This window comes from Peromyscus leucopus, chromosome 1, assembly GCF_004664715.2.
Source record: "Peromyscus leucopus breed LL Stock chromosome 1, UCI_PerLeu_2.1, whole genome shotgun sequence".
Classification (NCBI taxonomy): domain Eukaryota; kingdom Metazoa; phylum Chordata; class Mammalia; order Rodentia; family Cricetidae; genus Peromyscus; species Peromyscus leucopus.
Window position 1 is genome coordinate 94,125,775 of NC_051063.1, and position 26,291 is coordinate 94,152,065.

Genomic DNA, 26,291 nt, shown 5'->3' on the forward strand with positions numbered 1-26,291 from the left:
GAATTCTGCTTACTGGCTTGAGCCTCATGCTTTGCTCAGCATGCTTTCTTATAGCACCTAGGCCTACCTGCCTGGTGGTTCCCAAAGTGATCTGGGCCCTTCCATATCATAACTCAAGAAAGTGCACCATCGGCTTGTCCACAGTCAGTCTGGTGAGAGCATCTTCTCAATGGTGCCTCCCTTTTCCCAAATGACTCCAGCTTGTGTCAAGTTGACATAAAACTAGCCAGCACACTCATGCTGTCTCAGATGTGGCCAGCTGGAGCATCTTCAAGAAGCTCTCCATACTTTTGACATCTTGATACTGTTTGTGACATAAGAAGCTCTAGTTTCACTTCACACTTTCCCTGTTCTAGCCACTCATGCAAAACAACAACAACAACAAAACCCAGGATGTTAGTAATCCCAGTGTGGGGGAGTATAACCAGCCAGTATAACCAAATTGGTAAATTCTATGTTCAGTGAGAGACTCTCAAAATGTGAGGTGGACAGTGACTAAGGAAGACACTTGTCATCAACCTGTACCTTCCACATGCACACGCACACACATGGCCCTCACCTCATGTGTACAACATATACACACAAGAGAAAGAAAGAAAAGACACTGGTCCCTTTTTATTGGAGAATAGTATTTACAAACAAAAAAGTTGAGTGTAAAATATACTCATTGCTCCTGGAGCATCCTTATTGCAGGTCTTCTCAGTGGCCAGAGCTAGAAAATGGGAGAAGATTTATGCGCAGACATATGAATGTATATAAGGACACATATAGATAGTGCCTGGATTATGATGATTTAGCTCAATGATTTTTCAATTTTACAAGTTGTTCAGTAGAAATTTGAATTAAAAAATCCCCAAGCTAGAAATATGCAATATCATACTCTCCCATATGCTGGGTGGTGGCAGTAAGTTGTAGATCACACTCAGCCATACAAACCCACTAGAAATAATTTGGATTCCATACTGAACTGTTGCTAGTAGCTTTTTTTTTTTTTTTAAGATACAGGTGGTCAATAAGTTATCCCACATTTCTTATAAAATAGGCCACTTGTTAATGAGTGTATGTAGTCTAGGCTGAGTGATGATGTTGGGTAGGTTATGTATATTAAGTACATTTTCAAGTAACATTATTTTTAACTTATAATGAATGTGTTGGGATGTGACTCCATCATTCGTCAAGGGCACCTGTATGTTTTTACATCTGCATATCTATTTACATCTTTACCCACCAGCTAGCCTATCGCTGTCTGCTGTCTCTGTCTCTCCTTCATTTCAGTACAGTACATGATTTACTCTGCTCTTTCTCCATAGCTGACAGTGAAAAACTCGGCTCTCACTGGTTACGCTGTGCTTGCTAATTTGCTTCCTGCTAAAATGTCTGGGAATATGAAAAAGAAATATTATACTCAATAGCTAGTTCATAGCTCTCTTGACTTTAGCCTAAGATCACTTATCTTGTACAAAGTTTCCATTCTTTTCTGCCTCTCTGTCCAGAGCTTTCTGTCACCTGCGTCTTTTCTGGCCATCTCATTCCTGTCCTTGTCACACCTGAACCTCTCAGGAGTCTCAGAGCAGGGAGGAGCTACTTCTTGGCTCTAGACAGCCTTCTCTGTCTGTTGTGCGGAGCTCAGCTTTCGTGCCCTGAGTTGGTGGACACCACTCCTCCAGTTTCTCTTGCAAACTTGCAGAAATGCCCATCCATGGCCCTTCCCTCCCGTTCTCCTCATGGCTGAGATATAGTATTATCTTTGCCTCTCTTACCTTATTTTCTCTTTCGTTTACTTATTGTTTGAGGCAGTATCTTTCTATATAGCTTGGGCTGCCTGGAACTCACACTCCTCCTTCCTTAGCCCCCCAAGTGCTGGGATTAGGGTGTGTTCCACCACTCCCAGCTTAAGTATACATTCCTTTTTTAAGGAGTCCCTGCTAGCACTTTATTGGGAAAGGGATACTGTTATCTTGGAGGAGGGACAGAGATTGGGATCTTGTGTTTGTAGTCTGTGATCTTGGGTTGGTCACTTGGGGACCCTAGAATTAGAGAGACTGGAGTTTGCAAACTGCACAATGGTGGCAAGGTTCCTCAGCTTTCCACATTGAAATTTTCGTTTAGGATGTGGGGGTGGGAAGCTACACATCGTGTGTATTTGGCGATGATGGCAGCATTAGAGCATGTATGCAAAGAGGCCGGCACAGTGCCTGATCCCGAGTTCAGTGAATGACACCTGTTAGTTGCAGGTCTGCTCAGCCGGCTTCTCATTGTTCGTTCCTTCAGGGTCTGCTAAGTGCTGAGCCTTCTCAGAGTCACTAAGTTAACAGGGCAGGGAAGTCAAGCTCCCAGAGAAACTGTCCAGCAATCAACCCCAGGGCGGGCTGCATTCTTGGCAAGAAGCCAAGTCTCCTCCCTTGGCGTCCCTCTGTCCCAGGATGAGCTTTTGTTTTCCTGGTCCTTAAAACTTCTTCCCAGCCAAAGGTCAGATGGTCAGTCGAGAGCCTCCCCGAGCTGTGGGCCAGTATGCCTGTGTTGGCCCATTGCTTTTGTGCTGAGGACACATGATGGTCGCTGATGGGATGAGTGATGAGCTGGAGATTTTGGTAGAGAGAGGCCAAATCCCTGTGTGGCTCCAGGAACATGGATAAATATAGCCAGAGTAATTGCTTATGTTCTTTTAAGGATTAAAAGTCAGCTTTTGGGCAAGCTGTGAAGCTCCGTGACCAGGACAGCGAGGGACACAGTTCCTTTTTTAGAGCTGTGGTCAGCACTCCTTGTGCATTGCTGGATCCTAGGCCTCAGTGACGCTGCTGTCACATGAATTTAGGGGTCATTAAGAGGGCACAGATGGGTCACAGGTGTTCCTACCACATTCCATCAGCCAGCACTAGGTCAGCTCATCAAAGGTTCTCAGTCAACACTGTTTTTAATTTTTTCCCCCTGGGGCAGGGTTTTTCTGTGTAGACCTGGCTATCCTAGAAATAACTTTGTAGACCAGGCTAGCCTCAAACTCAAAGAGATCCACCTGCCTCTGCCTCCCAATTGCTGGGATTAAAGGCATGTACCACCATTGTCTGGCTTTATTGTGATTTTAATTAATTATATGTATATGTATCTGTGCACCTGAGTGCAGGTGCCCATGGAGGTCAGAGGGGCTGTTGGATCCCCTGGAGCTGGAGTTACAGACTTTGAGCCACTTAGCTTGCATGCTGGGAATTGAAGTGAGAGTCCTTTGTAATAGCGGTGCATGCTCTTAACCATCTCTGCAACCCCATCACTGAACATTTTCAGTGCATAAATGGAAAGGTTCCATTTAAAAAATAACCATGGGGATAAGAGCATCTAGTTAACAGGTACATCCTGATGTCAATTTCCTGGTTCTGAAATACATAACCGTGTTATAAGTGCCACACCATTGAGAGAAGCTGATGGAGTACTTGAAACTTGACTATTTTTATAACTTCCTGTATTCCTGAAATTGTTCCAAAATAAAAGTTAAAAAAAACACACACCAATAACCTTTAGTCAGAATCTTCCCAGCATTCCTGACAGTTGGCAGAGGCAGTGCTGGAAGACAAGTTAATTAAATCTCTGCTCAGAGCAATGCTTTGTTTATTATTATTATTATTATTATTATTATTATTATTATTATTAAATGTAAACACATGACTTAGTCCTGTGGCCCAAGACCTTAAATGCATAAGACAAGTGAATACAGTCTTTAAATTTTTTTTCATTTCATTTTTTTTTTCAAGACAGGGTTTCTCTGTGTAGTTTTAGAAACTGTCCTGGATCTCGCTCTGTAGACCAGGCTAGCCTTGAACTCACAGAGATCCACCTGGCTCTGCCTCCCGAGTGCTGGGATTAAAGGTGTGTGCCACCACTGCCCGTCTTCTTCTTCTTTTTTTTTTTTTGTATGTATGCACGTGGGCATGTGGGCATGTGCATGTCATGGTGGGCAGGAAGAGGCCAGAGGCCAGCTTGATGGAGTCAGTTCCCTCTCCACCGTGTAGGTCCTGGGAATTGAATTTAGGTGGTCATGCTTGTCCCCAGGCACCGTCACCCCATCAGCCGTCTCACTAGCCCCAGTGATGCCTCCTTATTTCACAACTTACATTCCTTTCCCAGGGGTAATGTTTTAATATTACTGACTTTTGTGCCAGCTTTTGAGTGCACTCTGAGTGGGGGTATATATGAATGGACATAAGCGTCTTCATATGTACATAAATATACATCTACACACACTTTTCCCACCCATGTGGTAGATCTTTTTTTAGCTATCTTCCCATGTACCAATACATCTTAGAGCAGTGGTTCTCAACCTTCCTGATGCTGGGACCCTTTAATACAGTTCCTCATGTTGTAGTGACCCCAACCATAAAATTATTTTCATTGCTATTTCATAACTATAATTTTGCTACTATTACAAATCATAATTTAAATATCTGGTATGTGACGCTGTGGGGTCACGACCCACAGGTTGAGAACCACAGTCTTAGAGGCCTTTTCCCATCACTAGGGCACTGCCTCCCTCCTCCTTTGTTATGGCTGCACCCCATCTTCTTTTATGGCCCCCAAGTAGTGCACATTTATGTCATTCCTAATCCCCCAGCTTTTATACACAGTGCTACAATGAGTAATCGTGTGCATCTATCATTTCCCAAGTGTGGGAGTTGTTTATAAAATAAATTCCTAGAAGTAGAACTGGGTCAAAGGGCAAGGGCCTCCTAGCCTTGGCAGTGCTGATGTGTCCTCTATAGAGCTTGCTCTGCTTTGCACACTCACCAAGGGATGTTTTACAAAAGCTTGTCACTGAAGTGAGTTTTAAAAAGTCACTTGGTGACTGCTTTGTGAGGCTGGGGAAAGCTTTGGGCCTCTACCAAGAGACGCAGGAATAGAATGCTGGCTCAGAGACTCACAGAGGCCACCCATGACCTTGGGATAAGAACCGTGGTGGAAGGGGTGGTAGATAGTGAAGAGGAAGGACGTGTAGATGGAACCACCACCGCTCACAGCTGGGCCCTGGCACTCAAGGCTGCAGAGCATCTGAAGCGCTGCTCCATTTCTTTCAGCCTCAGTTTCCTCTTCAAAGGAGAAATGCAATAATTCTGTTCGATAAGACGCATGTAAGCGCCGGGCGGTGGTGGCGCACGCCTTTAATCCCAGCACTCGGGAGGCAGAGGCAGGTGGATCTCTGTGAGTTCGAGGCCAGCCTGGACTACCAAGTGAGTTCCAGGAAAGGCGCAAAGCTACACAGAGAAACCCTGTCTCGAAAAACCAAAAAAAAAAAAAAAAAAAAGACGCATGTAAGGTAGACACACTTTCATGAAAACGATCTAATGTACTGTTTAGGAATATAGGAGGTGTTTGCTAAGTGGCTTACACACATACAAGCATGTGCACACACTCATAAGCACACAAAGCCAGAGGTTCAATTTTTAGCCTCTGGTTCCTATAATACCCTTCCCAAAATGCTGCGACCCTTTAATACAGTCCTTCATATTGTGGTGATCCCCAATCATAAAATTATTTCATTGCTACTTTATAAATGTAATTTTGCTACTGTTATGAATCATAATATAAATGCCTGATATGCAGCATCCCTGTAAAAAGGTCATTTGACTCCCAGAGGGTCAGGACTCACAGGTTGAGAATCACGGCTTTAGAGCAACATATGTTCAAAGTTAGGAATGTTGAGAGTCACAGAGGACCTTAGTTTGGACCAGGTGCCTGTGTCTTGTTTCAGACTCAGATCTATGAAATTAGAACTTTTGGAAGAGGAGTCCAGAGCCTCTAAGTTCAGGTGTAGAGATCTGAGTCATTCTGAGGTCGGTAGAGCGCAGCTAGACATCCCGTCAATGTTAGCAGTTTCCTCAGGTGGCTTTGCCAGTGGGATGCACATCCACAGACAGATGTGGGTTCCCAGGGGAAAGAGTGGTTAATGAAGCCAGCAGGCAGATTTGCTACCCAGCAGGAAGCTTACTCAGCACCCGAGAGAGACAGGCCAGGACCATGCGCTGGAAGGCAGCCTGGCCGGAGCACCACCGGGTCCAGATCAGTCTGAGAGCACCTGCTCTGGTGACTGGCCTGTGTGCTCGTCCTGGCAGCAGAAGACGTGAGCCCACTGGCCTCTGAGCCCCAGTCCCTCATATTCTCACTCAGGACTAACAAGTAAGGCCAGGGCTGGATTCTCAGGTCTAGCAAGTAAAATGCCCAGTTACGTTTGAACTTCAAATGAACCACATACGATCTCGTGGCACAAGCATGTCTCATGCAGTATTTGGGGCATCCTTATATGGAAATAATTGCATTTCATTTGAGATTTAAATTTGAGTACCCTGTGGTTATCTGCTACCCACCCAAGGGCTTCTCTGTGGAGATCTCTAACTGCAGAAGGGGCGGTGGAGCCCCCATGTGGTTGTTTTAGGGTTGACATTCTGTGATCCTAGCCTTGGGTACTGTGTCTGAGGAAGGTGAGGAACATTGACAGGGTGTGGACTTCCAGAAGAGAGGCAGCTTTCCCCACCTGAGTTGAGGGGTGTGGTGGGGGCAAGAAATTCATCCATGCTGTTCTAGTACCTATGAGACCCTGGCCCACAGTGTCCTGATCTTTCACTATTGTCCCACTTCAGAGATGAATAGACTGAGGCTTTGCCATGTTAAGGCTACAGGACTGTTAAGTGAAGGAGCTGGGACTGACCCCTGGGGCTGCTGCCAGGTCTGGAATTAGCTAATCCCCTTCATCATGCCCTTCTCTCTGGCAATCCTGAGGGTTTAACATGGGAGTAGCCTCCGCCCCCAAATCCATGGGACAGGAAACATTCCCAGCTTCTCCTGGCACTGGGCCAGGATCTTATCTAGGCTCACATGCTTGCTGGACACTCAGGGGTGGGAGACTGGTTTGCATATGTCCCCTTCATCCCCCTCTGGCAAGGACAGTGTTGGGTATCTCCAACTGCCCCCCCCCCCAGGCACTGCCATGGGCTACGGGGGTGCCCCTGCAAGAGCCCAGGATGAGGGGCTACCACTCAGGCCCAAACTTCCTTGAACCCTGAGGCTGGCTGGGAGGCTTCTCCTGCCTTTATCCCCAGAGCCAGGCTGCCGGGGGGCCTAGTGGAACTCTGGTTCCCAGTCCCAGCCCCTCATCCCAGCCCCTCATCCCAGCCCCTCTCTGAGGAGGAGGCAGGCAGCCGGGGCTCTGCAGCCAGAGCTTTTCAGCTTGGAGCTCTGGAGCCAGATGTAACATTGACCTTAAATGGTAAAAGCTCCCCAGAGTGAAGAGAGGCTGGCCAGGGAGGAAAGGGGAATAACTCAGTTTTAGGTAAGTCATCGCTATTGCCTAGAATAACCTGCCTCTTCAGCCCGAGGGAAGCAGAGAGGCGCCTTCTCCTCCTTAAAGGTACAGGGTGCTGGGATGGGGGCACTTGAAGCTGCAGGGGAAGTGGCATGGTTGGGTGCTATTTTAGCCGAGTATTTTTATTGTTGCTGTCTCAAGTTTTAAATAAGAAACGAAACTCTCAGTCCTCACTAAATCCTGCCTCTTCTGCTTGCTTCTGGAAAGCATGTGCAGGTTGGGGTGAAGATGTGACTTCTCACGGAGACCCTCAGCCCTGGCTTTCCTGCGGGATCCTTTGTGGCCGTAGAGTAATGCCGGAGCTGTGCAGGATGGACAGGGTGGGCTTGCTTCCCCGGGACTTCCGGTGCCTCTGCTTTCTTCTCCCTGGGGTCTGCGTGTGTGAACTGCTGTTGGTCTAGCCATCTCCATCCTTGACTCGCTCCATCTCTATGCCTGACCTTCCCGACCTGTGCTCTGTCCACAGCTCCTGTTCCCATCTCTGAACCAATCTCTTTTTTTGTACCTGTCCCCTAGCCCACCATACCCTGCACCCTTTCATGGTGAGTGTGTGTGTGTGTGTGTGTGTGTGTGTGTGTGTGTGTGTGTGCCTGTGTTCCAGCCTGTGCCCCTCCAGAGGTCACTGGAGGCTGTTCCCAGCGTGAGTGGCACTCAGACAGGCTTTCCCAAAGGGAAGGTAGCAGGGCAAGGCCCACGAGAGGCCCAGCTGCCGGCTTCCTTCTGCGCAGTAAACAGTTGTAAAAGCTGAGAGGCCTCACAGTCTGCATAAACAGGAGCATGGCCTGGGACCCCTGGCTGGCGCTCCTGCCTCCACAAGTGACAGCTGCTGCTCTCTAACACTCTTCAGGCAGCTTTGGGGTGGCAGAGGAAGTGAGGCAGCCCTGTGCTTGGCTGAGCTTCGTTCTGCATGGAGGAGGAGGAAGGGGCCAGAGCTGCCAGGCTGGAGCACAAGGGAGGCAGGACCTGGCTGGAAAGGCCTCCCCCTAAAGAGGTGACACAAGCCAGTGGGGTCTGTGCAGCTACCTCCTCCTCCTCGGTTCCATGACTTGCCTAAGGCACAGAAGAAGGGTCAGAGCTAGGATTTGAAAGCCGGTCTGCATGGGTTCCCTCGTGACAACTGTGAGTGCCTCCAATACTGGCTTCTGGTTTTCGACTAAGCGACAAAATGGTTGTCATTGTTACGTTTGGTTCATAATTCCGTGGCATGTGTGTACTTGTGTTGGAGGTGGCTGTTTGTATTCAAGCCTGTGTCTCCTCCCATATGCGTGGTGGTGAGTCATTTCCATGCGCCCTTTATGACCCTCTGGGAAGGAAAACTGCTAATTGCCACAACATGAACAAGATGCTGCCTGTAAATGTATTTTCTGAGCCACAGAGAAGTTGCACAGCTGATTTAACCCCAGTTGACTATCTCTAGAGCTTCTGCTCTTGACTCTGCCCCCGACACACACACCCAGGCCCCCATTCTCCTCTGCTGGTCTTGTTTCTTGAGAGGACAGTAGGAGGAGCATAAACCCTCATGCTCATCTGGGGCTGTGATGTGAAGTGTCACATGACCCCACAGCATTGCTAGGACATATGTCTGAACCTCAGCTTTACAGGTAGGGGCTCTAGGGCTAGAAGGCATCTAGTGCCGCCAAATGACCCAGTATCTTAGGTAGGTTGAGTAAAAACCATGTGATTCCCAATTCCCAATAGGCCCAGGGCTCTTAGTTTGGGGATAAAGCATTCTGGGAGTTCTTGAGAGGAAACTGGATTGTTTATATGATAAATGGGCTCCAGCAGTTGGGAGACTGAAGTTTGTGAGCCAGAATTCAACACTATGTGCTCCACACCAGAATGAGACTACTGAGTGTTCAGAGTCCATCATTTTTGAATGAACAAACAGATACAACACTCCTAAGGTTTGTCCTGGTTAAACAGCACTCAGGTTTATTGAGCACATGCTTCTGATGGGCAGATCTTGTCTGGCTTGAAGGATGCTGAATGAGGATGCTCTGGCTATCTCCCTCTCTTTGCTTTGTCAATTGAGCAGCCCCACAGGGCCACTGGGTTGCTCCACAGCCATCTTCAATGTAGCTTGACAGTCTGTTTAATGCCCAGGGTCCAGGTGGAGAGACAATAACTCTGCTCCCTGCACCTTAGGGAGTTACCTGAGTCAGGGCAGGGAGATGGAGAACCGAGTTCTGGTGTAGTAAGTGCAAGGGAAAAGGAGAAGTAAAAGGTACTACCTGAGTTCCTACTGTGTGCTCAGACCTAGTCCAGGTGCGTTCTCACGTCAGTACTTGTGCTATAACTCAGGATGTTGGAGCTTAGAGGCGCACAGCTGATACTCGTGATGAGGGGGTGGGTTCTAGTGCAGGCTGGTTCTCTCTGTAGTGCAGGCTTTTTTTTTTCTTTTCTTTTATGCTGTTCTCTCTGTAGTGCAGGCTGGTTCTCTCTTAGTGCAGCTGTTCTCTCTTATGCAGCTGTTCTCTCTTGTGCTTTCTCTCTCTAGTGCAGGCTGGTTCTCTCTCTAGTGCAGGCTGGTTCTCTCTCTAGTGCAGGCTGGTTCTCTCTCTAGTGCAGGCTGGTTCTCTCTCTAGTGCAGGCTTTCTCTCTCTAGTGCAGCTTTTTTTTTTTTTTTTTTTTTTTTTTTTTTTTTTTTTTTTTTTTTTTTTTTTTTAGGCTGGTTCTCTCTCTAGTGCAGGCTGGTTCTCTCTCTAGTGCAGGCTGGTTCTCTCTCTAGTGCAGGCTGGTTCTCTCTCTAGTGCAGGCTGGTTCTCTCTCTAGTGCAGGCTGGTTCTTTCTTTTCTTTTCTTTCTCTCTCTAGTGCAGGCTGGTTCTCTAGTGCAGGCTGGTTCTCTCTCTAGTGCAGGCTGGTTCTCTCTCTAGTGCAGGCTGGTTCTCTAGTGCAGCTGTTCTCTCTCTAGTGCAGGCTGGTTCTCTCTAGGATCGGAGAACTTCTGCAGTAGCTGTCACTCTGCCAGTAGTTAGTAACTCAGGTCCCAGGGCTAGTTATTGAGTGCTGCTATCCAAACAGGGAAATCAAAGAGAAAGGAAAAGGGGCCATTATACCAGCCCTGTGGACTTAGGGGTTCAGGTGACAGCCTTCGTCAACCTCACATGGTGGACCTTTGGACCTGGCACCTGAGCAGAGGTAACTCTTGTCTGTGACCTTGAGCAAACCTTGCCTACCCTGCTAGGGATTTCTCTAGGGGAGTAGAAAGCAAGTGAGAACCAGACAGAAAAGCTTCCCCAGCCAGTGACAGATATAAAAAAACTGCTAGGACTGGCCTTAGGCACAAGATTGGATCCTTCAACGATCCATCATGGATTAGGGAGGGTCTCACAAGTGCCATCCTTCCCCAGGAGCTGTTGGCAGTTAGTTAATGGTTGTCTTGGTGCCATTTATTTTCATCAGTGTAGCCGCTAAGTTGCCTGTATTCTAGTACTACCCCCTACCCATGCTTACACAGACAACCCTAGTTAACTCAGTGGTTAAAAAATAAATAGAAATAAGACACAGCAGAAGAGTGTCCATTAGCAGACTAATGGAGAAGGGGGAGCAGGAGTGGGAGGGAGATAAGAGAGAGTATTGAGGGTGAATATGATCACAATTCAGTGTGTGTGTGTGTGTGTGTGTGTGTGTGTGTGTGTGTGTGTGTGAAATTGTCAAATCAATCTTGAATTTAGCCAAATGTCTTCTCAATAGCAACATGGTTAAATAATATAATTAAAGTTTTACTTCTTCTTATTTTCCTTTATTTATAATTTTTATTCAATTATTTTCTGGTATTAACAGTAGTTTATGCTTCTGCTAAACTTTCTTAGGGAATACAGAAATTAGAATAAAAAAGAAATTCAGAAGTAATTATAAAGAGAAGAACCACTTCAGAATCTCATCATTCAGAGCTAATTATTGCTACTATGATGGTATATTTCTTACTTACATTTTTACCATTCAGGGACTGACCAGGCCAGACCCTTCTTAGCTTCTGAGATCATATGAGATTAGGCATGTTTCAGGAGGTACATCTGTAAGCTTTTCTCCACCCTTCTCCTCTCCTCCCTTTTCCTGTTTTTGAGACAAGGTCTTAGATAGCCCAGATTGGCCTCGAACTCAACAAGTAGCTGAAGATGGCCTTGAACTTCTGATCTTATTCCTCAGTACCCACCACTGCTCTCAAGTATATGTGCTGCAGCTTATCAGACGCAGAGCTTCATGTGTTCTGGGTGCCATAGTTATATTTGTCAACACAACCTAAGAATCCCTGGGAGGAAGAATCTCAACTGAGGAATTGCCTCCACCAGAGTGGGCTGTGGGCATGTCTGTGGGGCATTTTCTTAATTGCTGATTGTGTGGAAGGGCCCAGGGTGGGCTGTTCCATCCCTGGGTGAGCGGGCCTGGGCTGGATAAGAAAGGTAGCTGAGCAAAGCCACAGGAAGCAGGCCAGTAAGCAACATTCCTCTGTGGTTTCTGCTTCAAGCTCTTGACTTGAGTTCCCGCCTTGGCTTCTCTCTCCCCAAGTTGCTTTTGGTCATGGGTTTATCCCAGAAAGCAAACTAGAACACTAGGCAAGCAGCTTACCAACTGAGCCATATCCCAGCCCTGGAGGGTCTTCACATTGTTCTATGTTTTTACGAAACTAAGACCTCGAATGGCTTTGTAGTCCGATTTTTTTTAAGCTGCGCATTCCACTGTGATCTTTTCTCTGCATTGTTCGCGATTCTTCAAGCACAGTGGCTTTGCAATGGATTCGCCGTGCAGAGTCATGTTAGCTGTGGAAGTTTAATCAGCCTTCCTGTTAGTGGTGTTTGTGGTGTGGATTTCCCTAGAGGCTTATCTGAGGGACACACATAGCATGATGGCTTTCCCACATGTTTGGGAACTCAGTTCTCAGAGGCAGATATGTGCTGTGTGGCCTGAAGTGCAGGCCCGGTCTGCAAGGTGTCTGTCAGTGGGGTGCTGGGCAGCCTTAAGCACAGACAATCACAAGGTCAGAACACTATTTCAAGATCCTCATGGTCTTTTGTACCAAGGAGGGATTCTGTGTTTGAAGTCCAGGGTCTGGGAAGAGAGTTGCTAAGAACAGGTAGGCCTGGGCAGATTGGGGAGTGGTCATACTGTGTGAGCCCAGTGTGCCTTCGACAGCTTTCTTATGCTTCCTTGTCTCTCTTCTTGGGAAAAAGAGAGCAGGTCTTGGCGTGGAACCTTTGGTAAGCAATAGCTGGAATGCAATAACTGTTTTCATTGCATTTATAGCTCTCTGTTTGTGTTAACTGGTACTGACTTTTATCACTTTAGATAGGACATAGCGTTTCCCCTTTAAATAAATGCAACAGTGGTTGCTGGCATGCACCAAATGCCTGTTGTGTGCTGGGTGATAGTCAGAGCTTCACCAGCAGTGGCTCGTGAAGCTGTCATGGCAACTCTTCCAGGCAGTTGCCATCATTGTCTTCCGTATACAGATGAGGCACAGAGAGGGGAGGGTAAGGGCCTTGCCCAACAACATAAAGTTAGTAAGTGGTAGGGCCCAGATTCCAACCTTTCATCGCTTATAAATGAAAGAATACTAAGTGAATAGATGTATAGGCATGGCCAAGGTGACCAGAGTCGTGTGCAAAGGATCCAACTAGCCAATAGCTTGTGGAATAGCGGGGAACAGTGCTAGTAGTGTTGGGGGAGCTCAACCCCGTGACGATGAGCATGCACACTGTTCACAGCCTGCTGTAGAAGTGAGATGCAGTCCCAGAGCGGCTGCCCTGGGAACAGACACACAGGCCACAGTCAGTTCTCCTGCCAACTCACTGAAACAGCAGATGCTTCCAGAAGCTCCGGGCTCTATAGCAGCAAGCTAAAGACACACAGCATAGACCTGTTGTACAGGTGTGGTCAGGTGCACACTGAGCCTCTGTGGAGAAGTGGTTCTGTGTTAACCAGCTCTGCCCTCATGGTCACATGGAGAGATGGCACTTTGTGCAGAGGGCAGCATGGTGCTCCGGGCTGAACATGCGGCAATCTCACTGACCAGACATAGATCTGGAACTGCATTGAGTGCAGTAGCCTCAGTTTCCCCACCTGCAGTATGGACAGTGTCTAATCTGTGAAGTTGGTCCCTCAGCCTATTGTTTGTGTTCAGCCACCATCTGTTCCTCTCCAGAAGTCAAAGAAAGAAGACTCCTGCTCTCAGTCTGAGGCTCCGACTATACATAACCCTGTATCCTGTTCTCACTTGTGTAGACAGTTCAAGGCCAGCAGCAGACTCATTGTCCAGAGGACTACCTTTGACCCCTGGTAGAGTCTTCAGAAGGCCCCATGAGGGATACCTTCTTCCTTTACTCCCTAAAGCCTATTGGGATTCAGAGGCTAATCTCCCTGATATGGTAGGTAAAGCTCCTATGGGAGAAGGAATTATATGGAGGCCAGAGGCTTTCTAATAGTACCTTGAGCAGACTGACCCCTGACCCATGTCTTAGTCACTGTACTATTGTTGTGAAGAGACACTATGACCAAGGCAACTCGTACAAATATAGAAGAAAGCTTTTTACTGGGAGCTTGCTTACAATTTCAGAGGCTTAGTCCATTATCATCATGGCAGAGAACATGGTGGCAGGCAGGAGTGGTGCTGGAGAAGTCGCTGAGAGCTACATCCTGATCCACAAGCAGAGGGGGGGGGTCTGCCTTGGGCTTTTGAAACCACAAAGCCCACCTCCAGTGACATACTTCCTCCAACAAGACCACACCTACTCGGACAAGGCCACACCTCCAATCCTTCTAATCCTTTCAAATAGTGCCACTCCCTGATGACTAAGCATTCAAATATACGAACCTATGGGGACCATTCTTATCCAAATCACCACACCCATAGGGGAGTCAGGCCCCTTTAAACCTCAGAGCTGGAGGAGCTAGCACTAATTCCATAGAGAAAGATCAGGGGGAGGGCCTGAGCTGTCCACCAGAGCATGCCTCTGAGCTCTAGTAGAGACCTGCCCTCGGTGGAGCCAGCTGGTACTATCATCTCTCATGCAACACAGTGAGTGTCTGGCTGGTACCTTTCAAGAGACATGAGCCTCAAGAGATGGGTGCATGCCTTGGCGAGAGACCCTGTGGTTAACAGTCAACAGTCACATGATAGTGAGGCCTCAGCTCCTGTTCTTTCCACTCACAGGATGTTTGAATTCTTTCTTTCAGATATGCTGGTAGAGGACTTATATAATATAAGCTGTTCCTGTATAAGACTTGCTCCAACGGGAAGGATTTGGACTGATTTTTGTATGTATGTATGTATGTATGTATGTATGTATGTATGTGATGTGTGCTTGTGTATGTACTCTTGAACACGTGTACATCTGAGTGTGGAGGCCAGAGGTCAATATCACATGTCTTTTATCACTCTCCACCTTATTTTTTGAGAAAGGATCTCTCACAGATAGGGACATCTGAACTTAAGTCTTTATTCAGGACCTTACTCAACCCAACTAGGCTGTCTTTCCAACCCTTAATTTCCCCCCCTACAATCTAAGTTCTATGTAGGCAATTCCAGGCAGGAATTAAATGTTTTCTTTACCTTCTTCTTTTGGGTGACTTCTGAGCTGCCATTTTGAGCAGGATGTATATGTCACACCTGATGTAACTAATACCTCATTAAATTCATATATTAGCCATCTGTGGTGGTTTGAATGAGAATGGCCTTTATAAGCTCATATATTTGAATGCTTGGTCCCAGTTGGTGGAACTGATTGGGAAGGATTAGGAGGTATGGCCTTGTTGGGACGGGGGTGTCACTGGGGTGAGCTTTAAGGTTTCAGAAAGACCACATTGCCTTTCAGAGTCTCTTTCTCTGCCTCGCAATTGTGTCTCAAGGTGTGAGCTTTCAGCTACTGCCCCAGTGCTATGTCCGCCTCCCTGCTGCCATGCTCCCCATGATGGCCATGGATGCTAACTCTGACATCATAGACCCCAAGCAAACTCTTCCATCTATTTATCTATCTATATATCTACTTATTTATTTATTTTCCTCTGTGTGTGTGTGTGTGTGTGTGTGTGTGTGTGTGAATGTACTCAAGTGGGAGTGCTTGCTTGTGTGCACTGTGTACCCTCTGCACCATCTCCCTGGCTCCAAACTCTTCCTTTTATAAGTTGTCTTGGTCATGGTGTCTTATCACAGCAACAGAAAAGTAACTAAGACACCATCTAAGGGTGATAGTTAGGAGCTGACTGACTCAGGAAGGCTAGGTCACTAAGTCAGGATCACAAAACTAGTAACTAGTCTTTGTTTCTTTGAAATGGGGTCTTGCTATGCAGCTAGGCTGGTCTACTGCTCACTGTGTAGCCCAGGCTAACCTGGAACTTGTAGTGACCCTTCTGCCTCAGCATCTCAAGTGCTGGGATTACACATGTGAGCCACCAACTTAGCTACCAGTGACAAGGTCAATCAAGCAAACTTCACACTCCCAAGTCTCCAACTTGTGTCTCTCTGCAACTTACACATTGGGACTCAGGGCAGGGGAGGATGTTGAGCCTTCCATTCCTACTCCTTCATGAACTGGTCCCAGAAGGCCTCAGTGCAGTTGCTCAGAACAGAGGCCCTGACTCTTGGAGCATGAATCAAGAGTACCTGTGTCCCCATCTCAGGCCTGCTCTACTCTGTCCCTCCCCTTGTCTTTTTCAATATGTGACAATCTTTCTAAGATCTCATAATCTTCCCCATGAACAAGCCCCTTCCTCTATTTGGAAAGAAAATGTAAGTCTAATATCGTGAGCTTTCTGCTGGCAAGAAATGCCAAGTCCTGCACTGTGAATCTTGAGCCACCATCTATGGTTCATCAAGGATTTTGCCCATAGAAGTTTCCACAGTCAACAGAGACTGTCAAAAGTAGCAAGTGATCCGAGACCAAATCCCATCTTCACAAGTTGTCTTGTGCCCTTGGACAAAAAGCTTAACCTCTCTGTGTCTCCCCCACATAATTATGTCAGCAGGGCTACTCAAAGGGTCATTATGAAGAGGAAATGGAATGCTTTATCTAAACCATTGCACATGTGAAGCCGTTTTTTACACATGCAGGGGCTCAGAGGGTAAAGTGCTTGCTGTAAAAGTGAGAAGACTTGAGTTCAGATGCCCAGTTTGAGGATATAGTCCATCACGATGGGAAAACATGGCCACAGGAGCAGCTTGGGGCTGTGGCAGCAGGAGCAGGAGCTGCTTGCTCACATCTGGGCAGACCAGGAAGCAGAGAAAGGGATTCTGGTGTTCAGTTGGCATTCTCCTTTTTTCTATTTATTCAGTCCAGGACCCAGCCCATAGGGTGGTGCTGCCCACATTTGGAGTGGGCTTCTCTCTGGAAATGCCCTCATAGGCATTCCCATAGGCATGCCTCACCAATGCCCTAGGTGTTTCTTAACCCAATCAAGTTGACAATCAAGAACAACTGTTATAGAGATAGACATTGTGGTGGTCATGACAGTGACCTTCCAACATATGGATGCATAATGTCACCACTGGGAAATACTTATGAAATATTAAGGACATTTATTTGTTTCTATTTTTTAAAGTAAAAATAGAAAACAATTTCCAAGGTTTTCCCTGTGTTCTGTCAGGCTGTCTTGTATTTCTTTTTTTGTTTTTTTTATTTTTGGAGACAAGATCTTGCTATGTAGCCCAGGCTGGCCTTGAACTCATGATCCTCTTGTCTAATCACCCAAATGCTGGGATTACTTGCATGCACCCTAAGTTCTGGCATGTCTTATATTCCATGGATGAGCCAACTGTACTAGGAGGGCCATTTCTTTAGGGCACAGGCCCAGCCTGACCAGGCTCCAGTGATTCCTACTCTCTAAGTTTTCAGAAGATCTTGAATGATCCAGCATGAGTTCAGCAGCAACAGTCAGTGTTCAGGATCATGGGACACAGATGCAGCTATGGAGAATCAGCGCTTAGATTATCAGTTTTCAACCTGTGGGTCGAGACCTCTTGGGGGTCGGATGATCCTTTCAGACGAGCCCCATATCAGATATCCTGCATATCAGCTATTTTCATTACAATTCACAACAGTAGCAAAATTACAGTTATGAAGCAGCAACAAAACAATTTTATGGTTGGGGGTGGCCACCACATGAGGAACTGTGTCAAAGCGTTGGAGCACTGGGAAGCTGAGAAGCTCTGTCTTACCTGCAGGCTTTCCTCAAAAAGGGGAAACTGCTGAAACTGCAGGTGTCTTCAAAAGAGGTTTTGACTTGCTAACTTGGTTTGGCCTTTGGGTCTCACCTGTCAAGTTTCCCCACCCAGCCCCCAGCACATCACAGAGAATGACATCCATCACATGTGGGAATTTCACCTTTAGTCCATTGGAGGGCAGCCTTATTTCCTTGCTCTTGTCCCTGTATGGCCAGCAGATACAGACAGATATGGCATTCCAGGACGTTCCCTGACTCAGGGGCAGACTACTTCTTACTTCTGCTGGACCCAGGGAAAACAGGTATGGAGGTGTTGGCCCTCGAAGATTTCATGTCTTAGACCCAGAAATGCTGGGCAAGTTGTCCCTAGATCAGTATTCTTGCAGTTTGGAAGGCACCAAACTCATATATGCACACAAAGCACCTTTTCAGAGTTCAGAGAGGAAGGCTCCATTTGATGAAATCTGTAGGGATGTGTTTTATTTGATGACAACAAGAATAACAACAAAAGGCTTGTTATTATTACTATAACAGTGAGCTTAATTGAATGTCAGCTAAATACTGTGTCGGTGCATACCTATACTATTTCATATCTTTGTCACTCTTTGAGGTAGTTAATAATGTTATTTCTACTTAAGAAAACTGAGACAGGATCACACAGGTGGAAAGTGTCAGTGCCAAGGTCATTGCCCTTGGTTGCCAAGTGCGTACAACACATCGAGAGCTAGAAAGTCTAGTTCTGATCTCAGCACATGAGACGCAGAGGCAGGCAGAGCTCTAGGAGTTTGAGGCCAGCTTGGGCTACATAGTGATTTCCAAGCAACCAGGCTTATGTAGCAAGACCCTGAGAGAGAGAGAGAGAGAGAGAGAGAGAGAGAGAGAGAGAGAGAGAGAGAGAGAGAGAGAGAGCAATAGCCAGGATGAGGGGGAAGGGTGGAATTCACACTTGGGAGTTGACTAGGCCAGGAGGGAAGTACAGGTTGAATTGTAAGATGTCAAAAAGGTTTGCTCAAGGGGACTAGAGAGATGGCTCAGAGGTTAAGAGCACTTGATGCCCTTGGAAAAGATCCAGGTTTGGTTTCCAGCACCCACATAGCAGCTCATAACCATTTGTAGCTCCAATTCTAGGGGATCCAACACTCTCTTCTGGCCTTTGTGGGCGCTGTATACACATGGTGCATCTACATACATGCTGACAAAATACTCATACCTGTAATAAGAAACAGAAAGAAAAAAAAAGGTTAGCTCATTGTAGAGGTACTAAGAAAGGGTAGTTCTGTGGCAGGTTTTCCATGGTCCATGGCAGGCAGTGAATGAATGGATGAGTGAGACCTCCCAGGTTTGAAGACGGTGAAAGGTCAATACCCACCCCTGGTGCCAATCCTGAGAAGAAATGAAGGTGACATAGAAGGGGTGATCCCTTCTCCTAAGCCTGGCTCACACTGTGCCCACGAACAAGCCGTTGCTCCTTTCTCCAAGGGCTTGGTTCCTCACTTGGAGACTGTTTACTCTGCAAGGCCCAGGGATCTACCCGACAGTTGCATGATTGAGGCCATTCCAGGGCAATAATTGTGACAGACACCGTGTGGGTGACAAGGAGGGGCCTTGCAGGTGTGTTTAAGAGCCAGCTGTTAAGGCTCACTCTCTGAAAGGCCCTGCAGTACCCTGGGGACAGCTGGGCTGGCATCAGGCTGTGCTTAAGGAAACATTTACTGTTGGAGGAATGCCTATTTCCCCGTCGTTTTGTTAACAAGACGCTTGATTCATGCTTCAGTTTAGACATCCACCGCTCAGATCAGAGCCAATGGTCTTGTTTCCGTCCTTAGCAGAGCTGTGAGGGCCTGGTCCCCTTTCCCCACGCTGTTCGTTCACTTGCTCCAGGCTCCCTGGCTTTGGGAGCAGGAGAGTGCTCTCACAGACCCTGGAGCTCAGTTCTGGGGAGGGGATGAACCTTATAGACATCAGAATTTCGGAAGTCCAGCAGACTTTGGGCACACCTTTTAAGTTCCTGAAGTGGAGAACTGGTGAGCCCAGGAAGACCCAGGAGATGAACTGTGCAGCCAGCAGATACCCACACAGCACTGGCTTTGACTGTTTCCTATAGTCTCCTGAGGACCACAGAACCTACCCCTGGATAGCTTTTCACGAGTTAGTTCTCCAGAGTTCAGTTTCAGGCACGCATTAGATGGTACAACCAAGCTCACTGCCGCCTGCCCTGCCCCCAGACTCTTGCTAGCATCTTGTGGACCCCAGGTACTTTTGTCTATATGGGTCTTTTCCTCCTTCAGAAAATATTTACAGGCTAGGAATGCAGCTCAGTTGGTTGAGTATTTGCTTAGCATGCACAAGCCCTGTGCTCCATCCCATAAAACTGGAAATGATGGCCCACATCTGGAATCCCAGCACTCCAGAGGTAGAGGGAAGAAGATCAGGAGTTTAAGGACATCCTCGGCTAAGGAGCGTAAAAAATACACTTAAAGTGTTATTTTCTAGGCTAGTGGGAAGATAAACATATCTACAGAAACATGTTCTTTGACCTAAAAGTCCATTTTTTTTTTCCTTCTGATTTTGTAATTGGAGCACTTTTGTGAGTCCTTGACCCTGGTCCTTCCGTGTCTGATGAAGAAGTTAGTCCTGTCCATGTTACCGTGTTATCTTGACTATCACCTGGAATTGGCGGACAGTTACAGAATCCTGAGGGCTGCCTCAGATGTACAGTTTCACACTCTGAAAGTTCACCGGGCCCTGGCAACAGCCTGCAAATCTGTTGCCTGGCACACCGAGATTGCCTGGATCCCAGGAAACACACTGTTGCCCTCAGACCTCAGAAAGGAGTTTTGTGACAGGAAGGCTGGTACTGTATCCTGTCATCTCTTGCCTGTCTTATTTTTGTTATTTTGTTATCTCCTGGTCCCATGCCAACGTGGAATACTAGGACTAGAAGTCTCCAGTACACAGGCTAGCATGACTCTATCACATTGGTTTGGAGGTCACTAAGACACCCTAGCTCAAGAGCTGATGTCCCCTGAGAAGGGAAGGGGCACTCCTGGGGCCAACAAAAGGCCAGGGAGCAAATCCACAGAGCTTTGGCTGAGCTGTGGGCTGTGGTAGGCTCACCTTGGTAGAAGGATGAGCAGAGATCACCCAGCTAGGATTCTAGAAAGTAGGGGAGCACCAGGAAAGGTACACATTATTCTCCGGTCTGGGCAGAATCTGCCCCAGGAGAAAGGGCAGGTTAGAAAGGAGATACCACCCAAGCCTAGTGGTGTAAGCCTGTGACCTTAGTTACTGGAGAGGCTGAGGCAGGAGGATTGTGAATCCAAGGCCTGTCTGGGCAACTTAGTGAGATCCTGACTTAAAATGTTGAAAATGTGCCAGGGATATAGTTTAGTGGCAGAGCACTTGCCTAGCATGTCCAGGGCTCTTGATTCTGTCTCCAGTACTGCAAAATAAAATTAAAAAAAAAAAAAAAACAATAAAGAGGCACCAGCTGGCAGAGTGTCTGCAGAAGCCTGTGCCAGCCCTGACCCATCATGCAGCAGGGGATGTGTCTGAACAATGGTGATCTGAGAACCAATTCAATAAAGGCCAACTATTTCAAAATGACTTTGGACAGAGAGACAGACGGACAGAAGAGTGTCAGTCTTGGCTGGACCTTCCTAGCCGTGTGGTCTTGCCAAGGCCCTTCTGCATCTGTAGGACAGACCTAACAGTGTCTGTCTGCCTGGGAGTATTGCTGTCTGCGTGTATTCAGAAGTAGACAGGAAATCCCTTGTCCAGTGGAAAGATTCCAAGCAGAAAGAGATTGGCATTAAAACAGTCCCTTTCAAGGAGCCACAAGGACAGGGAAATCATGATAAAATTCCACTGAAGAGCCATGGCCTCTCATCTCATGACGTCATCTAAACAGAGACTACTTTTGTTGGTGAGGATGAGAGGTGGTGAATTAAGTCACATGGCTTGGAAGTTCCACTTTTAAGCATATACATAAAACAACTGAAAATAGGTGTTCCAACAAAAGTGGGTATATTAATATGTATAACAGTGCTATTTCCAAAAGCTAAAAGGCAGAAGCAGCCCACACGTCTATGAGCTGATAAATAAACACACAAAATGTGGTGTATCTATACAATGGAATATTTCTCAGCTATAAAAAAAGAAACTAGGTTCTGGTAAATGCTACAACACAGATGAGCCTCAAAACATTGTTGATTGAAGCCAGACACAAAATTACCTATTGTATGTTTCCATGACAGACAAACCCGCATAGAGAAAGCAAATCAGAGCTGCCTCCCACCTCTCAGAATATGTCTATTAGAGAAGTCTAGCCCCTGTGGGCATGCGGTTTTACTTTCCAGCCTTCATTCTTAGGAACTGAGTCACAACTCCGTGACAGAGACCCACCCAGGCCACTTCTCCAAGGAACGATTCATTTTTCAAGATTTGTTTCATTGTTGTCATTATTATTGTTATCATCATCATCATCATCATCACCATCACCATCATCATTTTTATTAAGAGTCTCACAGAGCCTAGCCTGGGCTCAGACTCTCTATGAAGCCAAGCCTGGCCTTGGACGGATCTTCCTGTCTGTACCTCCAAAGTTTTAGGAGCTTCCAAAGGAACTGTTTCTGCTCTCCTAAGCCGTGTGCCAGGTTAAAGTTCTCCAACTCAGTAACATCAAGTGGAAGACGCAACTTGAGAATTTCCTGCTTGGGAGGCAGCTCAGGCAATGCAGGGTAGAGCAGGACCAGGCAGGAGGGAAGCCCAGGGTAGCCCGGATGGAAGTTTGGATCGGAAAACAGGGATGTTTTAAAAATAGCGACATCATTCCCAAGGGACTGGCCCAGCTTAGGATGGAAGGCAATTTTAGATGCATTTAGGACTAATTTTGGAGGCAGAACTACATTCATTTACTGCTGCTTTAAATGGTGGACATTTAGGGAGCCCTGCAGGAGCTCAAGGGCTGCTCCCCACCCAGCATTGGTGCAACATGCTTGGAATCTGCAGGATCTGTTCATGCTCTCCCTCCTGGGATTGCTTCCTGTTTCTCTATGGTGCCCAGAGCGGGAAGCACCCAACACCAACTTCTCCAGTCTGCCATCTTGAGAGATGACAAGGCCATTTCAGGTACACTGGGCAGCTTGAACTCTGGCTAAGCCTTGAGTTTGGGAGAAGAAAGATCAGAACAAAAACCATCCACACACTTCTCTGGTCTTCTCACCTCTGCTGAGTTGGCAGGGAGCCAACGCTGTGCAACTCACAGGTCACAGCCACTTTTCCTGCTGAGTTCATCCATCACCAACAGGAGAGCCTAAGCCATGGGGCAGGCTAACAGGTGATCTCCTGAGGGTCACATTGGCGGGGGGGGGGGGGCACACACAGAGAGGCAGCCAGAACATCTTCTGGGGTAGTTCTCAGCTGGAACTCCAGAGGAATGACCTAGTGCTCTTGGAATAGCTCACAGTCCTGTTTCCCTACTTTTTCCCTACAGATGAGGACAAAACGGGCCTGGGAATCTCTGACTGTGGGGTAAATCCTGTGTCTGTTTATTCATAGAGACTTCAGGATGAGAACTGCATGACACAGTCCCATTTGTGCCCGTGCTCATAAAGCTCATCTTTGTGAATGCCTTTGCTGGCAGAATTCCAAGTGCATCCCATGAGAAACAGTATATACCCTGAGCTGAAAAAAAAATCCTACTTTGGAAATGGTGTGTGTGTGTGTGTGTTCACCTGCGACCTTTTTGTCTAGACTTGCATCCCAGCTTGCACTGGCCCTGCTTGTACTCCTTCTTTCAAGTCTTTTCCAAGTCTCCCTTTCTCACCTTCCAACACGATCCCAACAGAGAATGCTACTTCTCTCCTGTTTTTCTTATATTGTGTACACTTAAGGATTTAGATACCATCTCACTTAGTGTCTTTTATCTTTTTTTCCTTTTTCTGAGACAGGGTTTCTCTATGTAGTTTTGGTGCCTGTCCTGGATCTCACTCTGTAGACCAGGCTGGCCTCAAACTCACAGAGGTCCATCTGGCTCTGCCTCCCAAGTGCTGGGATTAAAGGCGCGCCACCACCCCCCACATGTCTTTTATTTTATATATTATATATATGTATATTTATATTATTTTATATTATTTATTTATAAATTATTTATTTGTATTTTATGTACATTGGTGTTTTGCCTGCATATATGTTTGTAGGAGCATACCCTGGAACAGGCACTACAGGCAGTTGTGAGCTGCCATGTGGGTGCTGGGAATTGAACCTGGGTTCTTGGGAAGAGTAGCCTGTGCTCTTAACCACTGAGCCATCTCTCCAGCCCCTGTCTTTTATATTTTGGTTCAGTTCTGCAGTGCTGGGGACTGAGGACCTTGCACATGGCAGGCAAGCACTCTCACTGAACTTTGGCCCCAGCCCATACTTTTTGTTTGAGGAAACTTCTCACAGAGGTAAAAATATACAGCAGCTTGCACACTCTTCCTCTTAACTTTTAAACCAGCTTTATTAATATGTAGTCCATGCACTGTATAACCTGCTGATTCAAATGACTACACTGTGTTTAATACGTTCAGAGTGTGTAGTCATCATCACAATCTAATTAATCAACCTCAAGAAACTCCCTTCATGTTAACAGCCACTGCTCATTCCTTTTACCCCCCCCCACTCCTGCTCTAAGCGGCCACAGTTTACTTTGTATTCTCAAATTTCATATGAATGAAGTCATACGATGTCTTTTGTGACTGATTTCTTTCATTAGCATAATGTTTTGAAGGTTCATCTTTTCACTTGTTATTTTTATTATTTTTAATTATGCATGTGTGTGGGAGGGGCGATGTGCACTTGAGTGCAGCACCTATGAAGGCCAGGAGAGAGAGAGTTGGATCTACCTAGAGTTGCAGTTATGAACGGTTGTGGGTTGTCTGATGTGGATGAAGGGAACTAAACTCAGATCCTCTGCAAGAACTGTATGTGCACTTAATCACTAAACTATCTCTCTACCCACCTCCCCTAGATGCATGCATAGTCTAGCATGTAGTTGTTTTAGGCTGAATAGTATTCTGTTGTATGGTTATATCATATTTTGTTCAGCCATTGATCAATTAATAAGCATGTAGTGTGTGTCCACCTTCTCACTATTGCAGGAAAGGCTGCTGTGGGTGTTGTGCATGTGTTTTGTATAGGTATAGGTTCTTTTCTCCTGGGTAAATTCAAAGAGTGAAACCGATAGATCAGTGTGATTCTGTTTAACCTTTAGACTCTAAAGCAGTCGTTTTCAAACTGTGGGTCATGACCCCTTTGAGGTTTGCACATCAGATATTCTGCATATCATATATTTATATTACAATTCATAACAGTAGCAAAATTACAGTTATGAAGTAACAACAAAGTCATTTTATGGTTGGGGGTCACTGAAACATGAAGAACTGTATTAAAGTTCACAGTGTTAGAAAGATTGAGAACCACTGCTGTAAAAGAACTACCAAAATGTTTTCACCACTGACTATTTCGAGCAACAATGTATGTACTCTAATTTTTCTACATCGTGAAATTTGTTATCTGGCTTTGTGATTTTTGCTACCATAATGGGTTTTGACTGATAGGGCATTCTTTAAATTGCTTTTTTGAGATTATAATATAATTATATTGTTTCCCCCCTTCCCTTTTCTCCTTCCAGACTCTCCCATATGCCCTTCCTTGCTCTCTTTCAAATCCATGGCCTTTTTTCATTCATTGTCTCATATATCATATATATGTACATATACATATATATGAGGGAATATATACCTAAGTACATAAATGCAATCTGCTCAGTACATGTAATGTCACGTGTATGTATGTGAGGTGTATGTTTTCAAGGCTGATATTTGGCATTGGATAACTAATAGGTATGCTCTTCGCTAGAGAGGACTAGTCTCCCACTCTCAGCTTTCTTAGTTGCCTGTCGGGTTGAGGCTTCATGATCTCCCCCGTCCACTTTGGCCTGTGTACTGGTGTCATCGTTGTTTGGCCCGTGTTTAGGCAGTCATGTTGGTGAGCCTTTATAGGTACAGTTTCTGATACTCCTAGAAGACACGTCAGTCCCACAGCAAACCCCCGTTCCTCTGGCTCTTACAGTCTTTCCACTCCTTCTCCCACAATGTCCCCTGAGCCTTAGGTGCAGGAATGGTTTTGTGGTATGGGACTGGACTCCATAACTCTGCACTTTGGTTGGTTGTGGTTTTCAGTAATGGTCTCTGTCTGTTGCAAAGAGAAGTTTTTCTTTAATGAGGGGTGAGGACTACACTTATCTGCTGGTATACAGACAAATGTTTACAATGTAGTCAGAGGTGATGCTGGTTTAGTACAGTGGTGGTTGTAGGCTCCCCTCCAAGATCCATGACTTCACTAGCAGTTGTCTAGGTCCCAGTACCAGGCATTATTTCCCTCTTGTCAAGTGGGTTGATAATGCATTGTTTTTCTGAGTTCTATTTCCTTAGTGGTTGAGCATCTTTGATGTTGAACATTTTTGCAGATGGTCCAAATGAGTGCTTTTTAAAAATGTGTGTGCTGGGAATCCAAACTCACATTCATGCTCACATAGCAAGCACTTTTACCCATCAAGCTATCTCCCAAACAAGCCCCAGCAATACCCTTGTCTCCACCCTCCAGTGCTTTGGTTACAGTTGTGGTCACGCCTTTAGAAAACAGACAGACAGACGTGTGTGCTGGAGATCAAACTCACATATTCATGCTCACACAGCAAACACTTTTCGCATTGAGCCATCTCCCAAGCCCTAAAAACTGATTTAAAAA

General features: G+C 46.3%; 1 protein-coding gene across 1 annotated transcript in view; it reads left to right on the plus strand.

The window, feature by feature from the left end:
* The first annotated feature begins 7,282 nt into the window (after window positions 1–7,282).
* Window positions 7,283–26,291, plus strand: part of Irag1 (inositol 1,4,5-triphosphate receptor associated 1) — a 108,426-nt gene continuing 89,417 nt past the window's right edge. The window contains exon 1 of the mRNA XM_028875835.2: window positions 7,283–7,387. The gene's annotated coding sequence lies outside the window, so the exon portion shown is untranslated. The remainder of the gene's footprint in view (window positions 7,388–26,291) is intronic.